This window comes from Daphnia magna, linkage group LG9, assembly GCF_020631705.1.
Source record: "Daphnia magna isolate NIES linkage group LG9, ASM2063170v1.1, whole genome shotgun sequence".
NCBI lineage: Eukaryota > Metazoa > Arthropoda > Branchiopoda > Diplostraca > Daphniidae > Daphnia > Daphnia magna.
Window position 1 is genome coordinate 4,284,434 of NC_059190.1, and position 8,458 is coordinate 4,292,891.

Genomic DNA, 8,458 nt, shown 5'->3' on the forward strand with positions numbered 1-8,458 from the left:
CATCTGGACAACACTCCCAGAGCCCTGCCCACCCAGGTTTCGTAGCTTCGACACCAGTCAACCCGCTATCCAGTGGACAGCAAAACCCCCACTGGCTAAACCCACAACCGCCCTCCACCCCACACTCAGGGACCACAAGTACCAGATGTCCCTCATCCGTAACAAATGTAGCCGTAGACGACAAAATTAGGAGGGCACAACAGGAACAGGCAATGCAAGCCTTTGCTTCAGTGACAATCCTTTGCGATCATCAGAGGTCTGGTCGTTTCGACGATTGGGCGGCGCACATGGAATCAGCCCTCGATCTAGGCAATTTCGAGGAAGCTAGGAAATTACGCCTAATGCGCTCTAAACTCTACGGAGAGGCTGCTGAAGAATTCGACACATTCAAGTTAGACCACCCTATCCGATCCCAAGAATACGCAGCAGTGAAAGCACGAACTCTTCAAACTCTTCCACTCGACCGAAACGCGGTCACAAAGGAGTGTCGAGTTTCACAACATGAAGAGGGAGCCGGAGGAAAAAATGCGCGGCTACGCAAATCGTATTCGTAAGGCGTTCCATAAAGCTTACCCTATGGATGGGATATTAGATTCAGCTACCGACGCATCCCGGGAGCAAATGATGATGGACAGGTTTCTGGAAGGTCTACCTAGCGACGTGCAAGTCCCCTTAAAGTATAAAAAGTTTGCTTCATTTGAGACGATTATTGATCGAGCCGAACTTACCGCATAAGCTATTGTAGAATCACAGACGAGAGTTAGAATCCATGCAGCATACTCATCAACGAACGCCCCAACCCATCAAAATGAACTGACCAGCGTGCTGGAATCCCTAAATCGCTTAAGCACCAAGACCAAAATGCCACGACTCGCAACGCGGAACTACAACAGAGTCTAGCAGAAATGAAAAGGCACTTAGCACAGAGGCCCTCTCAGGTTGGTGGAAGAGAGAGAGACCCGAACGTGACGCAGCCCGAAGCTTTTAAAAGGGCAGCTCTTTTTTGCGAATTCCACAACACCTGGGGGTTCCACACCGAAACAGACTGTTTTACCAAGCTACAACAAAAGAACGAGTTTTGCCGCCTGTGCCGAAACATAGGGTACCGACATAATTTCTGCCCTACCATCCGGAACCCAGGACCCCCTTCACCATCAGGGCATTATGCCAACACTCCAGCGACACCAACCGGCATCCTGCGGTCGCAGGCGGAAAACTAGAAACCACCGAATCAACTGTTGGGCCACTCGGTGGGTGCCCCAAGCCCTAACAATTTGTAAAATCCGTGTCCACCCAAGTTACCACCCCAGAATTGGACTAAGAGTAGGGAATTGTTCATTCAAAGCGTTAGTAGACAGTGGAGCAGGAAAAAGCCTCATTAGTAGTCGACTCTTCGAAAGACTACAGCAACAAATGGAAGAATTCAGACACACAAGAGAAGTAGAAGTAAACCTTTCCGATATAAGCAACAGGCGCCTGGCCTGCCAGGGCACCGTAACAGTAGATGTTCTCGTCGAGGACGAAAGGCCCCGTAAACCCTTTCAACAAGAGTTCATCGTCATTCCAGAAACTATGGAAGAATGCGTACTAGGTTAAGACGCTCTTTATGAACATAAGTTTATGATCGACGGTCGTGAGAGGCAAGTCTATCGAGTGAGGGAGTCTGATCAACTCCAAAACGATGACAAACCTACAATGATGGTGGCTGTTAAAACGAAAATACCTCCGCATGCGTGGTGGAGAGCGAGAATAGTGACGACAAGCTATCTCTCGACACTGCCTGTGTTCTAGTAAAAAACCCACGGTTACCCGCCGGCCTTCGACTGGACCCTTTCGTCTTTACAAAACGTGACAATGGGATGTTCAGAATTGTGATAGTCAACGAAACAAACCACACTATCTCCCTTCCTCGCTACACCATCTTAGGCCATGTGGTTTTCGAGCCACCTACACTCATAGCATCTTGTTCCACCAAGCCTACCACCATTGACCCCGCCATCTTCGAAGCCTCCCTCCCAGATGTTACGGAAACCATAAAGGGGGAATTGCGCAAATTACTCCTAGAAAAACAAAGTATCTTCGCATTTCAAACACGTGATCTGGGGAACACGGGCCTGGTCAAACACGTTACCGACACTCAGGGGCAAGGGCCCATCCGCCAAAGGCCATACAGAGCATCCCCCCGTCAAGGGGAAGTTGCAAAGAAAATCATCGACGAACTACTAGCAAACAATACTATACGACTCTCCCTCTCCCCTTGGGCGGCCCCAATAGTGTTAGTAAAGAAGAAAACAGGAGACGACCGCCTGTGCATTGACTACAGAAAACTAAATGCAATCACGAAGAAGGACTCCTTTCCCTTGCCCCGCATTGACGACGTGCTTGACCTGTTATAAGGCCAAAAATGCTTTTCCACTCTAGATCTGGCATCAGGGTACTGGCAAATAGAAATGGACGAACAGTCAAAAGAGAAGACAGCGTTGATCGTTGAGAACAATTTGTATGAATGGAATCGGCTCTCCTTCGGTCTTATTAAAGCCCCAGAAACCTTCCAACGATTGATGAATTTTGTCCTTAAGGAAGAGATAGGAAAGACTTGCTTGGTTTACCTATATGACATTATCATCTTCTCTAAGACCCCCTTAGAACACATATCGAACCTGCGGAAAATCTTTTATTTACTTGAAGAGGCAAACCTCAAGGTGAAATTATCAAAATTTAGATTTTTAGAGACATCTGTCCAGTACCTCGGCCACATCATCTCAGCAGATGGCTTAGCACCAGACCCCGCCAAAATCTAATCCCTAGTAAATTACAGAAAACCACCTACCGTTAAAGAGATGCAGTCCTTTTTGGGGTTAGCGTCATACTACCGACGGTTTATCAAGGGGTTCTCCACAGTCGCCCACCCCCTCATACATCAAGCGAAGGGTAAACCGCAGGACAGGATAAAATGGGGGCCCGCTGAAGAAAAATCCTTCGAATTCCTTAGGAAATGCCTGATGACTGACCCTGTTCTGGCCTACCCGGATTTCACTTAAGAATTCCTAATTTACACTGATGCCAGCGATTACGGACTAGGAGCCGTTTTGTCCGAAATACACGACGGAAAAGACCAACCAATCGCCTACACCAGTAGACACCTGAATAAAGCAGAAACCAAGTACTCTACCATCGAGAAGGAAGCCGCGGCCGTGATTTTTGGTATAAAGCGTTTCCGCCATCGTTATCATCAGTGACCATCGCCCGCTGCAGTGGCTGCAGACGTTCAAAGACGAGACGGGTAGATTAGGAAGATGGTAAATATTGTTGGCTAACCTCAAATACTCGATAAATTACCGGCCTGGTCGAGTCAATGAGAATGCAGATTTTCTATCCTGAATTCCGGTTAATTCAGTTCGAACAGCCCCTGAAGAAGATGACGCCATACTCTGCGAACAGAAAAAAGATTTGTTGTGTATGGACATTACAAATTACTTAGAACATGGAACCCTTAGTGAAGAGAATACAGACCAGATTTGGGCGAAAGAAATCGAGCTGTATGGCATTGCGGGTGGCCTTCTGTGTCGTACACAAGAGCCCATCTCAAAGAAGAGACGACGGTTCGTGCAACAACAATTGGTGGTTCCCTTTAGCCTAAGAAAACAGCTATTGAACGAGTATCACGACTGCCCTCTATCGGGCCATCTGGCATACCAGCCGACTTGCCTCCTCATTAGATACAAATACTACTGGCCAAAAATGCTCTCCGACGTAAAGGAGTACTGCCTCGCTTGTAAACCCTGTGCCCTCCAACGACGATTGAATCTTCGGCCATTCTTAAATCCCCTAGACCTCACCTCAGGACCCTTCGAGGTTTTAGGGCTAGACTTCTTAGGGCCAATTCAACCACAATCCCTGCAAGGGAACAATCACATCCTAGTAGTTACTGATTACTTCACGAAATGGGTAAAAGTTATCCCTCTAGCAGACCAGACCGCCCTTTCAACGAGCAAGGCGCTAGCAGATAGAGTCATTTTGTATCATGGTCCCCCAAGGGCCATTGTCACCGACCGTGGTTCGAATTTTACGTCCGAGCTGTTCTCCTCACTTTGTAAGACACTACAAATTAAACAGTTGAGGACCACTGCGTACCATCCACCGACTAATGGCTTAACCGAAAGATTCAACAAAACCGTAGTAGAAATGCTACGGAAATACATGGAACAGGGTTTCTCTAAATGGGAAGAAGTGCTAGGCCCAGTTGCTTTCGCCTACAGGAACTCTGTACACTTCTCCACCCTAGAAACCCCCTACCTCCTAAATCATGGCCGCGATCCAGTAGTGCCCATTGACAAATTTTTACAAAAGCCAGCGAACATCATCATCCCATCCGATTACAAAAGCCAGCTAATGCAACGTCCTCACGAGGCCTTCGTATTGGTTAAAACACCTTGACTTAAGCTAGGGAACAGCAAAGGACCCAGTACGACAAGCGGGCTCGTGAGCAAGCATTCAACATCGGTGACAAGGTGTTAATTGACGTAAGAACGCCAATGGCAGGCACAAGCAAGGAACTCATCCCCCGTTTTATGGGGCCATACCGCGTCACAAAAATCAAGAACAGCCACACCGTGGAAATTGAAGAATGCGTGGGAAAACAGACCAGTTGGTGCACGTAAACAGGATCAAACCCCTGTATGAATCTATGATCTGGAAGGAAGAACCTTACGTAGATTTCCAAGAGAGCCGTGATCAAACCCATACGACCGGAGCTCACCAACGAACTAGAAGTACCACCCCCAACGGATGAAGAGTACGCTCTGCAGGAAGAACAGGATCTGATAAACCTCGACGCCGGTCCATCCCCCTTAGCAGAAGGAACGATAACTTCAAACCTCCACAAAGGACCAAACATAGACCTCTCTTTCACCCCGGAACGACTCCTTTTAACGGCTTTAGAGCCAGTAGCCCCACCAGTCCCCCCATAGCACCTCGCCACGAGCGCCGCACTGGCCTACGGCAATGGAGCGCCCTTAGACCCCCCAACGGACGTGACACGTAGCGCATCCCCTCGTATAAATGTTAGATGTTTAAATATAATTTGAGTAGCAGCCATATGAACAGTTCATCATGCGTAGTTAACCATGTGCCTTTTCACTACATACCTTGCCGTAGAATAAAATCCGTTACTACCCTGTGTATCATTGCTATGCATTTCTTTTTTTACTAGTTATTTCGTGCTATTTACCGTATCGTATATTTGCTTGCCTAGATTATTGTTGATGTCCCTCCTCACCCTCCTGTTCTTTACCCCCTTGGCCGCATTTAATGCCACCGTGTGTAACTGCGATGGTGCGGCAAACCTGGGATTCCTGCAGTTCACGGAGGAAGACTGCTCTTTTGAAGCCGCCCCAACTCCACCGATCCCCGTTACGTACGCTATCTACTCTACACTACCAGAAGTTAAAAGCTTTGCTGGCCACACGTGTAGCATGTGGGTAGCCACCACCACAGTGTACAAGGACTTCATGCAATGGAATCAAGTGTCTTACGGCCGCAACCCTATCGAAGTGGATGCAGCAACGTGCCGAAGGATGAGAGACACACGACAATGTCGAGGAAAGGCGATGTATATAACAGGTACCAACTCGTTCGCCCTGGAAGGCCACCCATTCGTGGAAACCAGTTGGCTTCGGACGGCGACAGAAAAGATGACCAGCTGTCGCATCGAAGAAGTGACCTTACAGAGCGAATGCCTGAACTGTACCATCAGCTCTCCACTTGGCGACATCCCTGGAGCAATAAACGGCTCTTTCAAACACAACCTCGTGACCCTCGTCTGGGACGATTCCTGGAAGGAAGCGAAGCCGTTTGAGTTAAGGGTTATCGAAAAAAGAATGGGCGTCAATTACTCGACCGAAAACGACACTACCTTCCGTATTCGGGACCCAATTAAGCAGCTGGAATTTATATATTCAATGATAAACAGTTCCGTCTGCGGAGGAGTAAACCTCACTGCCTACCATCCGGTTCTAGGAATGGACAGAGTCGTCATCGCGGTTCGGGGAGCCGCCAAGGGAACCGATCTCGTCGAGATGAGGCCAAATAACGCGGACGCCGTGGCTAAGATGGCGCTGTCCGAACTGACAAGGGCGGAGATCGAATACGCCAGTCATACACAATACATCAGAGACTTCGCAATGGACATTTCAAACCACCTGGCCCGAGAAATTCATAACCTGCAATGCGAAAGCCGGAAAACCGCCTACCATGCCGCTACAACGACTGCACAATACGACAGATGCTTAGCCGCTATGCATCTGGACCTTCCATTATGCACCAAGCTACTGGCGGTCAGGGCATCCGTATCCGTTTTTCAGTGTTTTCCAAGCAACGTCACCTTCAAGACGGTTTTCAAGCCATGTGGAGCCCAACCTCGGTTGGGCAACCAGACCATCAACGTTGAAGGTTGGGAGCTCACGAAGTACTCCGAGTGCTACTGGCACGCAAACTTCGTCAACTTCAACGGCCAAGCCCACACATTCAAGAACAACACCTGGATGCCAATCAACCCCAACCTAGAGATACAAGGCCGCCGTTTCATCGACACTATGCCCCTGGAGGTCGATAACTCTTTGGGCATGATACTGCAGTTGCACCCAACAATAACGTCGCATCCCCTAAGTGCTTCAACCATCATGGCCGACATCCTGGTGTACATACAGATGGGCTATGTCACAAAAATGTCGGGCGAACGACACGTGAACACAGTCCTCGTCTACCGAAGACAAGCACAAGACGTCTCCTTCATGGCAAGGATCGGATACTGGCTTCGAAACTTCGGCATCATGTCGGGAGTAGGAGTATCCATTGCTCTGGATTTCCGATTCTGCGGACTCGGTTCCCTCCTGGGTCTTTACATCCCTTGCTGTCGGTACTTTAACCCTTGCAGTTGGTTAACGCCACCTCAGTCTGCTCATTGAGACATCGAGTTGGGACCCCAAGCAACCACCAACTTGGCCCCAACTGCTCCTGTCACCATTGTCAATATACCCCCTCCCCCAACCCCCGCTGGTCCCACAGGGCGGCTAGGGTTAAACCAACAACCATACCTCATCCCACCCACTTCATGTTCTCGTAGCCTGGTCCAACACAGAGAAGCAGCAGCCCTCCTCTTGCGTCCCTAGTATTAAAACCCCATGCGTTGATTGCTACCCTTAATTTTCCCATGTATCATGCAATGTCGTAGATTTTATGTTATTGTCCTTTAGAATAAACCCACCCAAAATCGTGCCGAGTATACCATGTACCCCATAACACCCTTCGATACCAAGCCTTCCTTATCCAAACAATCCTTACCGGACTCTATCCCTAGGCTCCAACCCTCCCTCCTTCCATCCACGGATGATCGGGAAGGTCAGAAAGGTGGACAAGCGGCCTGGATCCCCGACCCGGACGAAGAAGACATCCTCTACTGCGCAGACTACTCGTCTGACATGGAGGAATTCCGATACGTGGCGGCCTGCCCAGAGGACGAAGAGGACATCCTGTATTGCGCGGACAACCCCGACGACGACGAGGTTATGTACGACGTAGACGTCTAAGGTGACATCAACGACGTCTCCCTACTCTCGGTAGACGACCCCTGGGAAGAAGACTCCTTTTCCTTCAGGCACCTCCACCCTCCCCTTAGATCCGGTCGCACTACTCGAAGACAGGCCCTCACCATACTGTATGTCACCGGTCAGTGACGTCCAGGAAATGGGCATAGACATTGCAGCGCTAAACGACAGTCGCGTGAGGCTTCGTGGCGGAAAATGCAAGGTCAGCTTCGTCAGCAGTCATTACTCCCTGGACTCTGATGAAGAGGACCTGGCAGCAGCACGGTATGTCGAACGCATCTGTCGGCTACATTCATCAAAGGAGCCGGAGTACGGATGGGAGATCGGTGAGCTGGACACGTCCGGGAATCATTTGTGGAGCAGCAAGGAGGAGCCCTGTTCGAGGTCATCCACCCCTGGTGACGTAGGAAGAACCGCCGAGGAATAACTGACCCTCTTACCACCAAACCGCCCTACGCAACGCTGATTGCGGGACGCAATGTTGTAGGAAAGGGAGCTATGTAAGGACTCCCGCTAGAGTTAAGACTTTAATTATAATTAAGTTGTGATAGTTTCTAGACTGTGTATTTGCCAGTAAACAACTCTACTTAAGATGTTACAACCATGCACTTATATACCAAGGATTGAAGGTTAAGAAGGGAGGGGTTTACAATAACTTTTACTTTTATCATAAACAGTTAGCCTCAGGGAAGATTGCATTCGTGATGACCTTCGTGCTGGTTGGGGTTGCTGTTGCTGGGAGGATTTGCTGTGGTCTATTACATTCCTTCCCCCCTTTGACAAGAAGAAATTGGTCCTCTAATTTTTCCTCTTTTTCATCTGATTTTCTTCTTCTCCTTACTTTCTTTCGGCAT

The 8,458-nt window shown here is 49.0% G+C and overlaps 2 pseudogenes; both read left to right on the plus strand.

Moving 5' to 3' along the window:
- Nucleotides 1–212: 212 nt before the first annotated feature.
- On the plus strand, nucleotides 213–735 carry LOC116931294 (annotated as a pseudogene).
- A 4,529-nt stretch (nucleotides 736–5,264) lies between these two features.
- On the plus strand, nucleotides 5,265–7,169 carry LOC116931295 (annotated as a pseudogene).
- Nucleotides 7,170–8,458: the final 1,289 nt, after the last annotated feature.